The sequence below is a fragment of the Sinocyclocheilus rhinocerous genome, unplaced genomic scaffold (assembly GCF_001515625.1).
Source record: "Sinocyclocheilus rhinocerous isolate Xijiao unplaced genomic scaffold, SAMN03320098_v1.1 scaffold588, whole genome shotgun sequence".
NCBI classification, from domain to species: domain Eukaryota; kingdom Metazoa; phylum Chordata; class Actinopteri; order Cypriniformes; family Cyprinidae; genus Sinocyclocheilus; species Sinocyclocheilus rhinocerous.
The window spans coordinates 1005909-1014127 of NW_015635063.1; positions in this window are offsets into that span (position 1 = coordinate 1005909).

Genomic DNA, 8219 nt, shown 5'->3' on the forward strand with positions numbered 1-8219 from the left:
AGTGTCCCATGTGCTAACCTTTTTGCAAGAGCTGCTGGATAAGGGGCATGCCCCCTCCACACTCAAAGTGTATGTGGCAGCTTAAAACGGCCCTCCTCCTTGCCTTGCCGTTGGTTAAGCGAGTGGGTGACTTACAAGCGCTGTCAATCAGCGCCTCATGTCTTGAGTTTGAGCCTAATGACTGTAAAGTCATTCTAAAACCAAGACATGGTTATGTTCCTAAAGTGCCCTCGAGTAAGCAATACCATTTTGGAGGCAAAAGTGCCGTCTACAAGACGACTTTACAGCCTAAAATGGTCGGTCTTCCTCAACTGGTGTTCTGCACGATGTTTGTACCCCAATATCATGTGAAGTGTCCCATGTGCTAACCTTTTTGCAAGAGCTGCTGGATAAGGGGCATGCCCCCTCCACACTCAAAGTGTATGTGGCAGCTATCGCAGCAAACCATTCTCTCGAAGCTGGCCAATCGATCGGCAGAAACGACCTGATCATTACATTTTTGTAATGACGTAACAACACAACGTTATGAGCTCTGTTGAAGATGGTCTTGTGCTGGTCCTAAGTCCATTAAGTTCTTGAAGGGTACACGGAGGCTGAATCCTCCTCGCCCTCAGACTGTGATGTCTTGGGACTTGTCTATAGTCCTGCGGGCCCTAAGAGGGCCCCCCTTCGAGCTGCTCAGTTCGGACGATTTGCGTCCCTTATCGTTGCCGTTGGTTAAGCGAGTGGGTGACTTACAAGCGCTGTCAATCAGCGCCTCATGTCTTGAGTTTGGGCCTAATGACTGTAAAGTCATTCTAAAACCAAGACATGGTTATGTTCCTAAAGTGCTCTCAACTCCATTCAGAGCTCAGGTGATCTCCCTATTGGTGCTCCCCGTTACAGATGGTGAGCAGTGTCCGAACATGCTCTGTCTAGTAAGGGCTCTGAGAGTATACCTAGAACACTCTAGCCTGTTTAGACAGTCAGAGCAGCTTTTTGTTTGCTTTGGAGGCCACCATAAAGGACTGCCGGCCACAAAGCAGCGACTTTCTCCCTGGACTGTTGATGCGATAGCCTTGGCTTACGCCTCGGAAGGCTTGCAATGCCCTATAGGTGTGAGGGCCCATTCCACAAGAGGGATGGCCTCCTCCTGGGTGTGGTCCAGCGTAATTTCTATTGGTGAGATCTGTGCGGCCGCCGGCTGGTCATCGCTGTCCATATTTGCCAGATTCTATAACTTAGACGTCCTGCTTTACAGGCGCGAGTTCTTTCAGTTTAATGTACCACTCTTCCCCCTTGGGCGAAGCTGGTTAAGCTGGCCAATCGATCGGCAGAAACGACCTGATCATTACATTTTTGTAATGACGTAACAACACAACGTTATGAGCTCTGTTGAAGATGGTCTTGTGCTGGTCCTAAGTCCATTAAGTTCTTGAAGGGTACACGGAGGCTGAATCCTCCTCGCCCTCAGACTGTGATGTCTTGGGACTTGTCTATAGTCCTGCGGGCCCTAAGAGGGCCCCCCTTTCACGCAACGCTTGTTCCCTTATCTCAGGGAACCGATGTTACATCAGTAACCGGAGAGTTATGAGCTCTGTTTAAGGTGGTCTTGTGCTGGTCCTAAGCAACTAGCTCCTGCTCAGGACTAACTTATAACCAGCTTATAACCCACTCAGGACCAGCTTAAACCAGCTCATGACCAACTAAGGACCAGCTTAAAAAAGCTCAAACCAGCTGCCATGCTTCAAAACATACCTAACCGGCATATGCTGTTTTTTTTTCAACAGGGTAACTAAATGTCAAGAATTTTGTGAATTACCATTGATTTCATAAATGTGTGTGCTTTTTCATTGACCCTCACCCATGCAATGTGAAAGTGCCTGCTTTTAGCTGCCATGCAGAAGTACGGCAGACTGTTTTAGTAAATATTGTGGATTAAGGTACCACTGAAGGTTATGAGAAGCATAACAATCATTGTTTCACATGCCAGGAGTGTATATTCGCTTGTGAATCCTGAATAAACTCTGAAGACTCTGAACGCATCTCCTGTGTGTCTGTGTGTGTGTGTGTGTGTGTGTGTGTGTGTGTGTGTGCACGTGTTTCATTCCTTCCCATAACTAGTGTTTTGTGGAAGTGGTAATTTGATTTCTAAGAGGTGAATTATTCCTATTATGAATCCAATATCTGACATTTACCAACTAAATAAATCAGCTATTAGGTTCATTTATGATTTTAAATGGACAAAAATAACCCTTTAATGACTTTGTATGTAAAAACTTTTAACTCAAATAATTACTGTAGGTGTCAGCCGTGTCTGAAAAATGCTTAAAGGATTCATGGAAAATCTCCAGCATGGATCGTTAACGTCCTGACCTGTTGTGATATACAGCTACATGCCATGTACGTCAGCATGCTGTGCGGAAACACCTCAGCACTGTACACCAATGAACTGAAGCTCAAACATCAGAGCATGTGGTGTTCAAAGCATGTCAGGCAGTAAAAAAACAATAAAACATGTGAATCTGAGCAGAAACATAAATTCTGTTTCATTCCAATGATGACGACAGGGTTTAAAGTGAACAGAGCTGGAAAGAATCAGGATAACACCATTCTCAGGGACGTTCTCCAAGAACTCGACTTCACGCAGAGCTGCATAAATGTGTAAACTATCAATACACGCCTAGCGTACATTGTTTTCTATATCAGAAAAATATGAACAGTGCATCTTACTTTATTTTTCTGCTTCAAATTTGAAGCACCATATAACCTTTGCTTGAAGCACCATATAACCTTTGCCTCACATCCATCATCATCCTCACGTGGATCTCTGGACATCTTTACAGCCTCTTACACACGGTGAAGTCAGAAACACCTGAATAAAAATCAGTCAGGTTCATCTCATATATCAGCATATGGGACATACAGAGGGTTTGTTTTAATGATGCAGAAATTCTTCAAGCTCTATAAAGTTATGTAGCATTACACAGCACTGTAAACTTATATATGGTAATATAATAATTCTATGACATCAATAATATGATCACCATTATTGTTAACTTCAACGTTAATAGCAAAATAATCTAGGTCAAAGAGAGTAGAGGAGTAATTTGGAAAAGAATGCAAATAAATTTGAAACATTTTTATAAAAAGAAATGATGTCCTACCACTGTGCACATCTGAAAATTGGAAAAGAAAATTCACTTACTTTTGTATTACCATCAAACTGGAAAAAAAAAAAAAATCCAAATACAATCTGTGACCCAGAAAAAAAAAAGATTGACAACTTATTTGATCAGGAAACGTACAGCCTGGAGGACAAGTAAATGTAACATCATCTCAATAAACCAGACATACTGTACCATTTATGAGTCAGTGCCATGTGTTCATTCTTCCTGAGGATCCACAGGTGATCCTTCGCCATTCTCCTGCCATAAGCAACTTTACCACTTATGTTCAGACCCATTATAAAACTAGGGGAGCATGCCATCATGATTATGTGAAGAGCAGACCAGACATAAGTGAGTCCCTAAATCAAGTCTGCATAATTTAAAACTGACGACAAACAAATGGGAGTAACTTTGGTGTCAGACTGATTTACATAGATGATTTGTCAAGTCTGAAGATAGGAGCTGAGGGAAACAAAGATGTTTGAAAGAAGACACTTGTTAGTGAGAGAACTCTATGATAGTTTATGTGACTGCATGTATTAGAGATCTGGTTGTCATTTGGGTAAACAGAAAATAACACTTTTAATCTCACTAGTGTAGTAACAATGGTGCATCACATAAGAATTTATTTTTATTATTATTATTTTTTTAAATCTTTCCCCTCCTGAAAGTTATAAAACTTTCACTACAGTGGCAAATCCATCACATCTCAAATTATGTGTGGAGTTAACAGCAGTGTTAGAAATAAGCATTTAAATGGAAAAAAAAAACCTTAGCTTAAATATACACAATTATATTTTCACATTTTAGGCATAATTTAAAAAGTACAGTTTGACTGTAAGTGACATGCACTGTGCATTTACCTTGATGTTTCTTTTTTCCCCACACTTATCACTTAAAGTATACACCTTTTGTTCACACAATAAACTGAAATTTTGTATTTAGTCAATTACAGTCCCTCTGAAAAAAAACAACATTTCAGAGTAAAAACATTTATATCGAGGTATACTGAATATCACATGAAGGCTGAAAAATACAGGCCTATGCAATAGTGCAATGATCCTGTATGAGTATATGCCAGCAGAGGGCAGCAGAACCATGTGATTATACATTAAATTTTCTGTGGAGAACCATTAGAGGGTGCACTACACTATGGATTGCATATGTACACATGAAACCTGCCAGTTCCAAACCAAACCAAACCAAACATTTTACATAAATATAAAAAATAGATGTTCAAAACAAAGTTTCACAATAATAATAAATACCTCAAGGATGGATTAGTCAGTTCTGTGTGAAAGCACTGATGCTACTGCAGAGTGCCAAGGCCATAAACTCATGCATTTGCCTCCACATTCCCAAATGTCTGATTCCCAGCATCCTCTGACCTCTTTGCATTTAGACATCTCCCCAAAAACCAACACCTGGGCACAGACATTACACACAACAAAAAAATAATGGAATAAGAAGGTGCACCATATGCTGCACACACTTGTGTAGTTTGAAACAAAACACATTACCATCTGTAAGATTGTTTCAGTCAAATGAGTAAAACCTGGGATCCATTTCATTCCTTTGGATAAAAGCATCTGCTAAATGACTAAATGCATTTATAAATTTCATAGTACTGTGTGATAAAGTCTGTGGAGTTTGTCTGCTTTTACAAATTTTAACACAAATATAACTTCTAATTTTACAGAATTAACCATTTTATTACATCGCAGAATATGCAAACTGAATTTGCATACAGAAAGTCAAATTGTAGACAAATGTTATGTTAAATTTTTGTCTCCTTGTTTCTTTCTCTTTTTTAGATAATTCATCAAAAAAAAAAAAAAAGGATGAAAATCCACTTTATATCACATGGTTTTTCAATGAGCACACAAATGAATCCATGAAGAGAACTAGAGGATCTGACATGCCTATTGAAGTAACAAATTATGTCTTTTCTTCTCACAATAATGTTAATCGCATTCCTGAAAAGGGCAATATTAAAGACTGGGGGAGGAACATGGCAGCTTTTGATGAATGTATTAAAAGACCAACAAAATCCAGAGACATCATATTCTACCAGCCGATTGGTGGATTCATTTCCCCCTCCGTCCATCTCCTCCTTGTTTTAACTACCAAATTAGTAATGTCATAGACACAAGATGACACCATGTGCTGATCAAGATGTTTTGTGGACATAATTCATTCATAAAGCCAGAAAGGGTCATTTCTCACTGTGTGTTGTCTCGTCTCGATCTCCTCGAGGGTCTCAGGGGTGATGCAAGAGCAGCCACAGGCTCTCATGCTGATGTATTAGCTGGCATATGCAAGCTATGAATTATCAAGGAAAAAGAGTCAATTATCCAGTTCTGAAAGAGACCCGGGCCGCTGTGGCCTCAGGGCCTTGTGAATTTACAAAATCATTTCATGGAGAAGAACGCAGAGGAGCCAAGGGACTCCAGACGAGTGGAGAGAGTGTCCACACACATATACAAACATACACACACACACACACACACACACACACACAGTCCACAACCCTCTCAGCTTTACCATCCAGGGCAGAAAGCACATTGTGAACTCCTCGATAATAATCCATATTTATAAACACTGATTTTGCTCAGATGGAAAAGCTTTGCCATGACAGACGGCATTTAACGCATCCCATTTCTTTCTTCTTCTTCCCATTAAAAATCAAAGTGGGTTCTGATTAACTGTGGCCTGTCTAATGTTGAGGATGATGGCAGCAGTACGGAAAAGACCACTACGGTCTCGCGGCATTCATAATCGTGCCATGTTTCATTCCTTTTTGGTTTGATATTTCCAGTCGAGCTGCTTGACTAGTTTGAGCTAATGAAAAAGATTAATGTGGTTTGTAAATAGAAATGAAATACACTTCCCTCGTAATTAGACTGTGACTCGACACAAAGTGAGAGAGGTTTAAGGTGAGGGCAAGAGACACAAATTGGCTATGGCTGCTCCTCAAGAACAAGTAGGTGGCCAACCAGTTGTTTATGATCACAACGACAGGGTTTGACACAATATGTGCCATAATGATGGCAGATTTACAGCACATTTGAAAATTAGTTCATTTTTAAATAATAACCTCTTAAGAATGATTGGCAATGATGCTACGATGCTATTCCAATGACATTACAATTTAATTTTACAATTTACATTTATTCAGTAAGGATGTATTAAACTGATCAAAAGTGGCATAAGAGACAAGTATGATATTACAGTTTCTTTTTTAAAGCAATTTAGAATGATTTCTGAAGGATCATGTGACACTGAAGACTGGAGTAATGATGCTGAAAATTCAACTTTGCATCACAGGGATAAATTACATGTTGAAATATATTACAATAGAGAACAGCTATTTTAAATTGCAATAATATTTCACAATATTACAATTTTTACTGTATTTTAAATTTTTTAAAATGCTGTTTTGGTGAGCAGAAAAGGCAACATTAAAAACTCCTACTCCAGTGTATTTATCTTAAACATAATTTTTTTTTAAATATCTTGCTTTATCAAAATGCTTTGCAAAATTATTGTCTCTATCTACACTATATCACTCACAGGGCCGTTTAACTCATGCTGAGGTGCCATTTACCCAAAGTGTGGGCAACAAAACTTTTAAAACAACCCTCAAACAAATTGTGTTGCTCTATTAATATTCAGTAAACATCTTTTTACAACATAAAAACTTAGCATGAATACATGCAGCATTCGGTTAAACAGTTAGCGGTGCTAATCATTACAAAAGTGCATTATGTGCTTTGTTACTGCAGTGTTGTCATGTGGATTTACCACAGTCAGGCCTTTGTTGGAACGCAAAAGTGTTATTGGCTCGCCTCACAAGTCTGTGTTTTATTTCTCGGCTTCATTCAGGGGTACATGCTTTTTTACTTATCCAAACAGCCGGTTGGTTTTGATTCTTCTATTCTGTCTCTGCCTCTCTCGGTACAGTAGGCATTTGAGAAAGCACTTATTGAGAGGGAAGGAGAAAGGCTTGAAACGCTCCTGAAGAGGTGAGCTCCATCTCCACTCGGGGCTTAAGTGACAGGTAAATTGCAAGTTAAGTGGGGAACACAGCCTTTTAACAAGAGGCTTCGAGCCGCTGCAAATCCTCCTTAGTCTCTAATCTGAATACAAAAGCTTGAGGCGGGGTGGATTAAATTTGACCCCTGAATGAGGTGTTTGTTCCAGCCGAGGAGCCACTTTAGCCGAGAGGAGCGAGCCAGGTTTACGTTTCCTTTTGTGCGACAGGGCCACGTTTAAAAACAACAGGGCCACAATGAATTCTCTTCAGAGGCTCATTTTCCCCGGGACAAAGGAAAATGTAGAGCCACCGGCTTCCCCAGCAGGCTCACATATTTACCCGAGTCTTTGCTGTAGATGACTCTAAAAGACTGTTTATTTAATTGGAGATGAAATGCCATAACATGCTCCGTATTCGGTGGCACAGGAAACAAAATCCAGCTTTCTTTCGCGACAGGCTGAAAGGGGAGAAGGGCCGTGGAGAGAGCGAGAGGGGGGAAAGCGCTTTTGGGTTGTCAACTTTTTAGAGGCTTAGAGTCAAACCTATCCGGGCTCAGGGAAGAGAAGTCAGGTGTTAGGGAGGCAAAATGACTCGTGATAGAAGGTGTTTGCGGCTCACAAAGGAAAATGTAGAGCCACCGGCTTCCCCAGCAGGCTCACCTATTTACTCGAGTCTTTGCTGTAGATGACTCTAAAAGACTGTTTATTTAATTGGAGATGAAATGCCATAACATGCTCCGTATTCGGTGGCACAGGAAAACAAATCCAGCTTTCTTTCGCGACAGGCTGAAAGGGGAGAAGGGCCGTGGAGAGAGCGAGAGGGGGGAAAGCGCTTTTGGGTTGTCAACTTTTTAGAGGCTTAGAGTCAAACCTATCCGGGCTCAGGGAAGAGAAGTCAGGTGTTAGGGAGGCAAAATGACTCGTGATAGAAGGTGTTTGCGGCTCAAGTCGGGGGGAATCGTCTTCGCTCGCAGGATGAGGGTTGGACTAATTGATTCTCTGAAGTTTCCTGTCGTAGATTATGATTATAGGTAT